At 32.3% G+C, this 12,469-nt stretch overlaps 1 protein-coding gene across 5 annotated transcripts in view; it reads left to right on the forward strand.

Annotated features, from left to right (window-relative positions):
- LOC105212012 (uncharacterized) overlaps window positions 1-12,469 on the forward strand; it is a 463,761-nt gene that overhangs the window by 122,260 nt on the left and 329,032 nt on the right. For all 5 annotated transcript variants that reach the window (XM_054232153.1, XM_054232157.1, XM_054232154.1 and 2 more), the window contains one exon: window positions 9,228-9,248. The gene's annotated coding sequence lies outside the window, so the exon portion shown is untranslated. The remainder of the gene's footprint in view (window positions 1-9,227; window positions 9,249-12,469) is intronic.

Raw genomic sequence — 12,469 nt, forward strand, 5'->3', positions numbered from 1 at the left:
TTAATTGTAGCAACGATTAACTATTTCGGGGTTAGTTTGATACTATTTCAAGATTATTGAATTTAGTGTAAAGAGGTTGAGCGAATCACATTAAATACGGGTCTAATGAATCAGTTTGTAGATTTCTAGCGACTAATTTAAAATTAAAACTACAGTTGAACTTCCATAACTCGAACTGCTCTAACTCGAAGTTCTCCATACTATTGGTTAATTTAATGTAGTAGCAGTCTTAAACTATATGGTGCAATAGTGCTTCGTGACTACCTCAACATTTTTGCCTTGAAGACCTTGTGCCTAAACTCTTCGGTGGTTTTGTTATCGACTTCAACGAATATAACGAATAAAACAAATCTTTGATAAGCTCTCAGCTTAAAATTATACATCTCAACCAATAATATAAAAAATTGTAGGGCAATGTGGAAAAATAGTGAAGTGTATCTAGGATACTCGCTGATACTCCGCAAATACGTTTTTTGCTATAAAAGTGAGATAACATGGACAATTGAGATAAAGACGAAGGGATCATTCAGTTCTTCAATTTGACTCCAACTCAGTATTCGCTGTAAATAAGACCTAAAAAATAATCGATAAAAAATGTATGATATATATCTATAACTTTGTACTATAAATTCTAGTCAAACTTAAAACCTTTAAACCATAAGCGAGATAATCTGTAGCGACTAGAGCAGTGAATCCAACATATTAATATAAGAACTTTTAAAGAAAAGTTTTAAATTATTAAAGCAACGTTTTACCACGCATTTGGAATTATATATATATTTTTGTATGTACTGGTACACAGAAAAGTGTATTTTTATAGCTCGCAAATGCCGTCAGTACCTTTTTTATTTTATTAAAAATTCAGACATAACATTAATCGCAAATTACACGAACAATGCTTGAACATAGGACAGTTACAATGTAGCAGCGTAAATGGACAATGGTCCTTCATGGATGGAATTGCAAATATGTATATGTATATATTTAAATGAAAATACACTTATGTCTACACATATATACAGATCAATGAACATGCTTATAATGGACTGTAAACACATGCAAATTAGTTGTAAATATGTATGAATATACTCTCGGATATAGTATAATTATATGCCTGTTTGAGAGTATGTACTTCCAAAGCCGTGTCCAACAGCATGCGATGAAGCGACGCCAATTTGACTTGCCAACGATTCAATTTCTTGACTGAATTTAATGCCATGTCCTTGCAGCATATCAACGCCGATGGCAGTCAAACAAACACAAACACACAGCTGCGCAGTAGCAACAAGTCAGCCATTGTTGCACTTGTGGCCGGTGCCAGCGAGTGAGACAATACGTTGACTGCCAACGAATGGCTTAATTGGTTTGTTACATAAACAGCGCAATTACGCTGGAAGGTCTTCACCACTCAACCGCTCACACACACACAAACGCTTAACGACGACTTTCGGTGGATGAGCGCCACAAAATACGACTTCTGCGAGCAACAACAACAACAACCGCTGAGTTGATGTGCGAAAGGATAAGACTGAAATGCGCCGCAATTGACTGGGTCATTGAACATTGCACATGTGCTTCGTGCAAAGTGATAAAACAACGACACACCACACCACAGCAAATGGAGGGAAATCGGCAAATAAAAGTGTCTGCTTGTATTAACGAATTCACGCGGATTTCGCAATATTATCAGCTTGGACGGTTTAAGCAGTCGACCGACCGATTTAATGCCTTGTTAATGTCCAAAGCACTCAGGCTTTTGTAATGTGCTTTAATGGTGTCTGCTTGACACTGTCGTATCTACTTGTGAGTCTGTAACAAGTAGATATATGTATGTACGTATGTACATGGGTCTTGATAAAGATAACAATCGTGTGAAATGTTAATCCAGTGGTAGACGGAGCTTATTCTCGCTATTTAAATAACGGAAGAGGGATTACTTCAGGCTTTCTTTTCATTTATTTTAAGTTAAATTAATTTATTTTGTAACCGCAATAATCTGTAGTATTTTCTCACCTCATCTGCAGTTAAGATCAGGGAGCAAAAAACCCCCGGTGTCCAAAATTATTTTCTACTGAATCCGATTATAGTAAAAGACCCGAAAGATAATAAGAAAGACAATGAGATCGTCGTGAACTTCCATCAGTAAAAGTGATGATTTTAAATATTTTGAAAATGAATCGATATTTTAATGTATGTATCTAAAAATTATCGATTATTAAATGATTGTATAAATTCTTCTAAAATGTTAATAAAGTTAGTTATTTAGATATATATTGACCATCAAACGAAGTTAATCATATTTTTGAAAATATATCGATTATCAATCGATGTTTTAATATTTCGAAAAGTTATCGATTCTTGGTATTTAATTTTATTTAGAATTGTATTGATTCTAAATCGAAGTTATTAATTATTTTCAAAATATATCGATTATTAATCGATGTTTTAATTTATTGAAATGATATCGATTTATTTAAATATTAATTAATTTAGAAATATATTGATTCTTAATCGAAGTTATTAATTATTTTCAAAATATATCGATTATTAATCGATGTTTCAATCTATCGAATTTCATTGTTTTCGATTTATTGATACATTTAAACAATTAATTAATTTGGATATGTATTGATTACACTGGATCACAAATTTGAATTTGTTTTTTGTTCCTCGGATGCCACTATCCAATTTGTATGTGAAATGGCTCGCTGATTTCGAAAATCGAGTTAATTTTTTTTTTATGGATACTTTTTTGAGATATTTGCAATTTACCGTTATTCGACCAAAAAAAAAGGTGTCTTCATTTAATAATGTATATCTCACTGACCAGTTGAGCAATCTTACTTCAAATTATAGAAAATAAAAGTGAATGAAATTTCCTAAAAATATTGCCTACTCCATTTTTCCATAGGCCTTATAATTTCTGAGAAATTGATTAATCACTTCGAGTTTTTTAATTTTTTTATGAAAAAATTAAAAAAAATAAACTTTGGCAAGAAAAAAATTTTAAAACAAAAGATGTTTTTTTAATTTTTTTTTATTTTATATGAAGTCCTGTTTCTTTAGAAAAAATTAAGCTACCAACGAACAAAATCCATGGATAAATAGGAAAGTTGTACATGATCAAATAAATATATCCAAGTCTCGCAAAGTCAATGTATACGTATATGCGTATGTAGTGTGTAAAGTAGGGGTGGGATATCAGGCTATGCGCTGTTTCTGTTAAGTAAAAAGTCAATTTTCATGTCGTTTTTAGTTTTTATAAACTCATTTATTTATATATTAGTAATATATATTGCGAAGGAGAGAGAGAGATGGCGCACTATCGTCGATTCGGCTATAACCGGCTAAACGGTTGCAACGCCAAATCCCAATGTATATTAAAAGAATGTGTTATTTTTGTCTTAAGTTGATGTTCTTACATTATAGTCGAAATGATTATGTGTTTTGTTTTGTCGTTTATTTAGTTTAGGATCGGTTTCTCTTATGAGAAACCAACAGTAGTCACCCATCATACCGACGTCCCAGAAACCTTGGTATCGATTCTCAATTAATTGCATTTGCTGGTGAAACCTTTCGCCATGCTCGTCACTTTCGTCTCTTTCTTTCTTTTCTCTTTCGAAGGAAGACAATGTATGCTATTGCAAAGACATTCCAGGATTGTTCAAAGAGTTTCTTTTATTCTTTTATTTATTTTTTTTCTTGCCAAAGTTTATTTTTTTTTAATTTTTTCATAAAAAAATTTAAAAACTCGAAGTGATTAATCAATTTCTCAGAAATTATAAGGCCTATGGCAAAATGGAGTAGGCAATATTTTTAGGAAATTTCATTCACTTTTATTTTCTATAATTTGCAGTAAGATTGCTCAACTGGTCAGTGAGATATACATTATTAAATGAAGACACCTTTTTTTTTTTGGTCGAATAAAGGTAAATTGCAAATATCTCAAAAACGTATCCATAAAAAAAAAATTAACTCGATTTTCGAAATCAGTGAGTCATTTCACATACAAATTGGATGGTGGCGTTCATGGAACATTTTTGCTGTAAACCAGTGTTATTAATCGATGTCATTAATTATTTTTAAAATATTTCGATTATTAATCGATTTTTAATTTATCGAAATTTTATAGATTTATTTTAACTATTAATTCTTTTAAAAATATATCGATTATTAATCGTGGTTTTAATTTATCGAAATATTCGATCCGAGAATACTTCATCCGGAAGAACAATCCATCCCGTCACTGCAATAGTGTTGATGCCTCAGAACACAAAAAAATAATTCCAGCTTCCTCTTGATTGTGAGTCCTTGAAGTAGGATAATTTCCGTGGAATACAATCATCGAAAGAACGATATATTTTAATAAGTATACGATAGGTCAAGTGGTCTGCAGTGAATTTGAGGTCTCAAATTCTAAGAAACTAATTAAAAAATATTAAATAAATTGTAATGCCATTTAGAGCGACGTAACCTACTAATATCGCTTTACAACAGCTATTAAAAAAGCATAAACATTTTTATAGTAACAAACACAATCCACCCGAAGCGAAAGCAAACAAAAAAACGAAAAAAAATAGTGAAATGAGAAATACAAACAACTAGTGAAAATTAAAAGGACAACTTTTTGTGTAATTAAGAAACTTTGAAACATGTCCTTACAAGCTGGCGCTTTCCGCTACTTCTCGCTTCAAGCGTTCAACTGCTCGTTTATTATGTATGTTTATGTGTACGTGGCAATATTGCGCCAGTGTAGCCAGAGTGCAGACATATTGAAAATTCGTTGTTGCCAAATACATACAGACACCAGTGTGTATGTGTGTGTGTGTGTATTTATTGTATTATTATTTTGTCACTCACTGTGCATTTGCGGTTTATTTGTGTGTGTGTGTGTCGTCTGTGTTGGAATTCTTAAAAGTATTTGCACTACTTGACCAAATTACGGAAGCGTCAGCTGGTCGGTCAACAAGCCAACAGAAGGCCATATAGTGCCGGCACGGAAGTCATGAGTGTAAGAGATAGAGAGGCAGAAAGAGGGAGTGTGGATAAATAGTTGTTGAAGCCAAAGAAGCTAAAACACATACAAAATTGTACATTATGACCAACACTCCTCGTGTATGACATTGTACTTAGGGGCGACTGAAATTGTTTAGAGCCGATGAAAGAAATATTTTCGTAGAATTTATGGCCGTTATGGCTCAAAACATAATGTGTGTGGAACTTTGATAACTGCATGTAGACATATGCATATGTAAATTTATTCAATGCATTGTCTTGCTGAAAATAGAATTGTTAGTAAGCTAAGGTTACAAATATTAAGAAAAAATTTAATTTTTTTTTTTTAATATAAATTATTTAAAGAAAAATTTTTGAAAATTATGAGTCTATAGTAAATTTTGAACCAACCTCAATTCTTCCTTTAATTGTATAATATACAAATAGCTCTGAAAAGACATAACTACCACATTCTTCTAAGTAAATATATATAGGGTGTTATTTTAGGTATATAGAATTTCCTAACCCTATAGGATATGTCAAACCAGCTGTCAAAGAGAACACATGATCTTGACATTTAAGTTGATTGTACTTTCACAAGGACTAATACTGCACCAAAATGTTTACAAATCTCTTAAAAAATATATTTCTAAATCTCGCCTCGCATTCATGTGGTCACCTCATGTGTTTTCTAATCTCTCTAAAGGTTTATGGCATCTCATGGACGATTTGATATTTCCGTTAAGATCTCCTACATATATCCTCCCCGAAACATCTCCAAACTAAAGTTGGTATCAAATATCATCGTTTAGGTAATTTTCTTCATACTGAGGTCCAAAAATTGATTATATTGTGGACTGTATTAAGTATCATACCACCCTTCTTTAACCAAAGCTCATTAAAGTCTAAGGTGAAATTTTAGCTAAAGTCAGTAATTCATCATGCCTCTACTTTATCATAAAAGTAATTCCATATGAAGCACCCTTTATCCTTCTTTAAATGGTCTCTCATAATAGCGTGTCACTGCGCCATTAAAAACTTAATTGTGCGAGAAAAATCGCAGTGCAAGAATGTTTTGGAAATTATTAACATTTCCGTTTGTCGCAATTTCTGCGCTGTCACCAACACCAATGACAGCCATATAGTATATTTGCAAACGTACAATCTCTGTCGGAAATTAAATTAGTGGACAAAATTGAGGTTAAGAACTCAAAAAATTTTAGGGGATTTCAATCAGAATAAATCAGCTATATCGCTCGTGAATTATTTGATATTTCGTATGCATTTGTCAACTCAGAAATTATAAAATATATACTATAGAAAAACTATACAGTGGGTTTTATTTACGAGTATTTCCAGAAACTATAATACATTTATTGGGAATGTGTGTACTTTCCTACTGGGCATTTACGAACATTCCTTTATGACTGTGTATAATTATATGTGACGACCATAAAAAATGGAATGTTATACAAAGAATGAGATTGTCCAGTCATTGCGGTATGCAGACAGAAAGTATGCATGAATGTATAGGTACGTCTGCCTTTTATGCGTATTCCCTCATTTAAATTTTGTAAATTCATTTAAGAAAGTAATCAGAAAATGGCTACTGTATGCTCATGAACTACTATATATGTCCATTAAATTAAACGAAGCTTTTTAATTAATTATTTTAATAAAAAAATATCACTCAATAATACGTAAAATAGTCTGATTCATAGCTAACTGAACTTAAGTTGATTCCTCTAATAGATTTTGATTACTGTCGAAGAGACATGAGTACATCAACCAGAGTTATTTATATTCTCTCAAATATTCACTGAATTTGATTATTTATTTTTACCAATATCTAATTGTTATTGAAGTTTCTAGTCACTACTGTGAAGGACGCAGTTAAAAAGCAAACAATGTGAATCAATTAGAATCTCAATTGACTCAATTTATATCGCCTTTTCACATATGAGCTAATTGATCAATTAACCGGCCTCTGCTCGACTAACTCGACGCTTATTAAGATCGATTTACCTTACAAAATAAAATCTACATTTATTTTTAATTGCATTTTAATCGACTTGAATATGAAATACAACTCTGCGATAAAGACCGTATTTGTAATTATATATACTTTCTTTATTTGCGATTGACTGAATTTTTTGATAAAAAAAGCTACGGTAGATGTCGCTACTAAAAAATAGGATCATCAGCTGATGCAACTTACCAACTTCTTATGAAAAGCAAAAACAACAAGTAAGGAAAGGCTAAGTTCGGGTGCAACTGAACATTTTATACTCTCGCAATTTATTGATATATTCTTATTAAGACAACACACAATTTGACCCAATTTGAAAATCCTATAATTAGGTGTATGAGAGGTAGGGGAAGTTATGACCAGATTTTAACCATTTCTGGTACAAAGATTTCTTCTGAATTAAATTAAGATATCTGAGAGATTTACCGATATTTTCGTTGAAAAATTACCATAAGGCACTGAGTTCTTCAAATTCGATATCTGGGGCATTGAAGAGTTATAGTCCGATTTCAACAATTTTTTCACAAGTGATGCCACTGATCATATACAGTATTTATGTAAACTTTTATTTCGCTCTCTTCATTGGTTCATAATGTATATCTTATAAAGTTAAGGAAGCAGATGGAATTCAAAATTGAGTTATATGGGAAATTGTCGTAGTTGTGAACCGATTTCATCCATTTTCCACACGTGTCAACAGAAAATATTATATACCGAATTTCATTGAAATCTGTCGAGTAGTTCCTGAGATATGGTTTCTGATCCATAAGTGGGAGGTGCCTCGTCAATTTTCCATTTTGTAAAAAAATCTGAGTGCAGCTTCCATCTGCCGTTTCTGTTTCTGACGTGTTTCGTTAGTGCACTTTTAGTAATTTTCAACCAGAAAGTTTGGTTTATATAGCTTTTTTGGCTTGCGAGATATGTACAAAAAACTTAGTAGGAGGCTTAGTAGGCCACGCCCACTTCTCCAAAAAAATTGCATCCAAATAAGCCCCTTTATAGTGCGATCCTTTGGCTTAGTTAAGGCACTTTATGTGTTTTCGGTTTTCGCCATTTTGTGGGCGTGACAGTGGACCGATTTTGCCCATTTTCGAAAGTCCCAAGGAACATGTCTTCCCAGTTTCATTAAGATATCTCAATTTTTACTAAAGTTATCGCTTGCACGGGCGAACGGACGGACAGACGGACGAACAGACATCCAGATTTCAACTCCACTCGTCATCCTGATCATTTATATATATATAACCCCATATCTAGCTCTTTTATTTCTTGGTGACACAAACAACGGTTATGTGAACAAAACTATAATACTCTGTGCAACATGTTGCGAGAGTATGAAAATGTATAACAGCTGATCTGTTATCGAGTAGCCGGCAGAACTGGTTTCTCAATATAAATTTTAATTGATCAATTAATTTGGCTGTGTAAAAACGCTATTACCTTCTTGACCTCTTTAATAAAATTCTGCATCAAACCCTACAACACTATAAAATTAATTTAATTTTATTTATTTTACATTTTATTTTAACATAAATACAACATTTTAAGTCAGCTTCCCGTGCATGTAAGCCAATTACTTATACAGATGCATATTTGTTGACAAAATTACAAACATTCAGATTTAATTTATTGATAAAATATCAATCAGCGTCAATTTCCATTAACACCTTTCACATAATTATTTCGATATGATTATGCATATCAATTATTGTAATGAAAGCGGATATTATTATTAGCATATAAATTATGAAAACAATTCGTTGACATTTGTTTAAAATCATCCCACATACACATACACACACATACACACACATATATATAGCGCCCTCAAGTTAAATTGTAATAAAGCAAAAGGTGAAAAAAATATTGAAAATATAATTGGATTTTTAAATCAAATATTACCGTTTAAGCGAAAAAACCGCGCATATGCTATGATTGCGAAGGGTAAAAAATAAAAATAATATTTTTCCATACATATTTAAATAGTAAATTGGAGTTAAGCGATTAACGTTTGTGCAGTTTTCATTTTTTATATATGGTTGGGATTGTTTGCATTGGGTGAAAGGACTGCTTTTTATCAAATACAGAAAAAATACTACTTTTCGGCTATAGAATTGTTAAGAAAAGCCATCGTATTGTTAGTAAATAATTTATAATTGTATTAAAATATACTGATTTCCACTATTTTTTTTTATTTTTTCAGCACTTTTTTAAGAATATTTCGGTGAGTACATTTAAAAATGTATTTCTCAGATACAATATACAGTATGTTTCCATAGAATTTTGAACGATAGGAAAAATTATTACTTTTATCTATAGTTTTTATTATATTTGTAACAGATAATTTGCTTAATACAACGGCTTGGAGGGTTTCGAGTTCAAAAAAGGTATAATCCAAACACAATACCAAAATTTGATCGATGCTATCTGCATAACAGTATATTTTTATGAGTGAAAATATGTATTAAAATCTGCAGCATATTGCAAATAATGTAGCATCTTTCCATCTTCAGTCTATTATGTACGAAAATGATACCCGTAAGGTTATGTTGGATAAGGTGTTATGGATGTTCCCCACATGATGAAACTCACTTAGACTATAAAGAACAGTCCTTTGAAACGCCAAAAATGTGCCCCATTAATTACATTTAAGAATCGTAAAAACCGTCTGGAATCTCCTGCAAATCTGTAGAGGGTTTTTTACTTCTATGACTTGGGAAACATTGACTTTACTGAGGGACTCTAGATCGCATGCGGGTTTTTTACCTCTATGACTTGGGAAACATTGACTTTACTGAGGGACTCTAGATCGCATGCGATTCGCCCTACCCGGATCTTGTTCAATTGCTAGTGCATTCTTAGTTCAACCGATGCCGCCCTGTAGACATTTCAAAAGTTATAAGTTGTACACACTTATACACACTCTCCCAAACATATGTATGTACTTTCCTTGCATCTTTATTTACTCGATTCTCTGCGAAGAGATGAGAAGGAATGACTTGCAAGACGATTTTCAGTTTCAGATTAAGATTCTCCATCACGGAGTCTTTTTGGTATCCCCACCTGTGAACTATTTCCAGAAAGTTGAGATTCTAGCAATAAATATAGCCTATGTTACTCGTGGTGTATGCAGTTTTCCGATGGTGAAAGAATTTTTGAAATCGGCACAGTAGTTTTTGAGTTTATTCATTACAAAAATACATACAAATTTTTACTCTTTATAATAGTAACTAGTATAGATAAAGTGAGAATCTCTTTTCTTCTGCTTTTGTTCCATACATATCTGTCGTTCTATAAAATTTCTTATTGAAATTATATAACCAAGTTTTCTTACGCTTTCTTTATGGTAGCGTTTCACAACCTCCCATAGATCTCATATAATGGCTCACCCCTGAAACCATACATATCGGTTATTCGTTTGGCGTAAGACTATCGGTTTCCAAACTCAGTCCACAATTTCCATTTTCGGTTGAACCCGAACTTAGTTCTTCTATAATTTTAAGACATTATCTCTTAAGACATGACTTATTTCGGGACTTCCGAAAATTTTCGAAAACTAAAAATCCAGAATTATCATTGTATCTTAACTTTGATAATAAAAATGACCAATGTTTTTGATCATTAAAAAGATTGAGATTTATTTCATTTCCTTTAAGTATGGACCCGCTGGTCTAACATAGAAGAAAGTAATATATACCATTTATCTTCTAAACTTTTTAGGCAATCTTAAATAGGAGCGATTTGTAATATTAAAAAATTTCAAGGCAAACCTGCTTATTAAAGTATGCACATCTTGCACTCGACCAAGCGTTAATTTAATGGCAGGTTTTCGCGTCCAAAACGTATTGTGACTAAATGAAAGCGCACACGCAAGACAGACTTGTAGTACTTATATATGAAAATGGACAACAACTTCAAAGTTAGATGCCTTCGCTGGTAGCTAAACAATGTTCGCAATTTTTCAGCTTTTCAAAATTTTTGCAAATATTTACATATACAAAGACAGACTTTTTTGTGCAACTATGTGAATAGTTCGTAACAAGAAGTTTGTCACCGTCATTGCAGACAGTGGGTTGTTATGAAGCAAATGTGCTGGAAAAATATATTTTTTTGGTGGAGATCGGAACTTGTTCGTCTAAGTTGAATTGATGCCATTTCGTCTCGATATTAGAAAATAGTTGGGTTTCTTTATTATCCTTTTCTTTATTCCTTATTATTATAGAGTTTTGAGAAGAGCATATAAAGGGAATTATCCTAAAGATGCTCTCCGAGTTATTCTTAGTTATATATCATGAACGATCTGATCTCAATTTTCCATTTTCAGAGGTTTTCCAGATATTTACAAATACAAATAACCAATATCTGACTTAAAATATGTGATACGAAGTTCTATGTACCGATCGAATTTATATCTGGCAGATCATGTGCCCAAGATGACTTTCATGTTCGCTATATTCCATTTTGTTTTATCTGAATTTTGAGAATATTTCTTTACAAATGTCTAGCGTTTTTCGAAATGTCAACTCCTGACTTTAAGTAGTCGAATGACTAGTTTGACTCTTCTTCCCCTCTGAATGTTCTATTCAAATCTGTTTATATGATTTTAAATCTATTGGATACCATCTTTTATGTCTTATGAAGGCTCATCTCACCGCAATCATTGGTGTGCTTACTGGTCACTGTCCAATAGGCACACATGCGGATCAAGCCAGATGCTATTTGCCAAAGCTGCTGGAGAAAGGAAAAGGAGAATCATCCAAGCACTTCCTCCTTCAATGTTCAGCATTCTTCAAACTAAGTTTAAAACACCTCGGTCGATACACCTTCGGCGAACCCAGCGAAGTGACTGTCAGTCGTCGTTAGGAGTATTTGTGTGCCACGAAGAACAATCTAAGCTGTCTAAGTGAGACTCTATGCAGTTTCAGATATCTGCCGCTTCACCTAGCCTAACCTATCTTTTGTGTTAACATCATCCACAAGTCTCACATTTTAAAGGGTTAGTTCCGACTATGAGGTTCAGGATTTTTACTTAACTTAATGAGACTGATTATGTACCAAATTATTAAGTTCTATTGGCATATATAATACTTAATGGGGAGTATTCGAAATAAAACTATCCATAAGTCGAATAATGGGATAACCTTATATTTATATAAATATATTAGAAAATATAAGAATACAAGTTACCAAAAATATGGAAAAGTTCTCGAATAATATTTTTTTCCACATTTTAAGAGAGTTTAAATGATTTGAAGTCAATATGATAGTAAAAAAATTTAAACTTAAGTTCAACCAAACTCAACGCGACTCCAACAGAGCGATATAGGAGTTCTGAGTATATAAGATAGAAGTATAAGTATTTCTGAAAGCTGAAAAATCGAATACAATACTTGAGAAAATGGTTTAAACAATTATATTATGAAATTTTCTTATTGGATATTTGGT

This window comes from Zeugodacus cucurbitae, chromosome 5 (assembly GCF_028554725.1).
Source record: "Zeugodacus cucurbitae isolate PBARC_wt_2022May chromosome 5, idZeuCucr1.2, whole genome shotgun sequence".
Taxonomy (NCBI): domain Eukaryota; kingdom Metazoa; phylum Arthropoda; class Insecta; order Diptera; family Tephritidae; genus Zeugodacus; species Zeugodacus cucurbitae.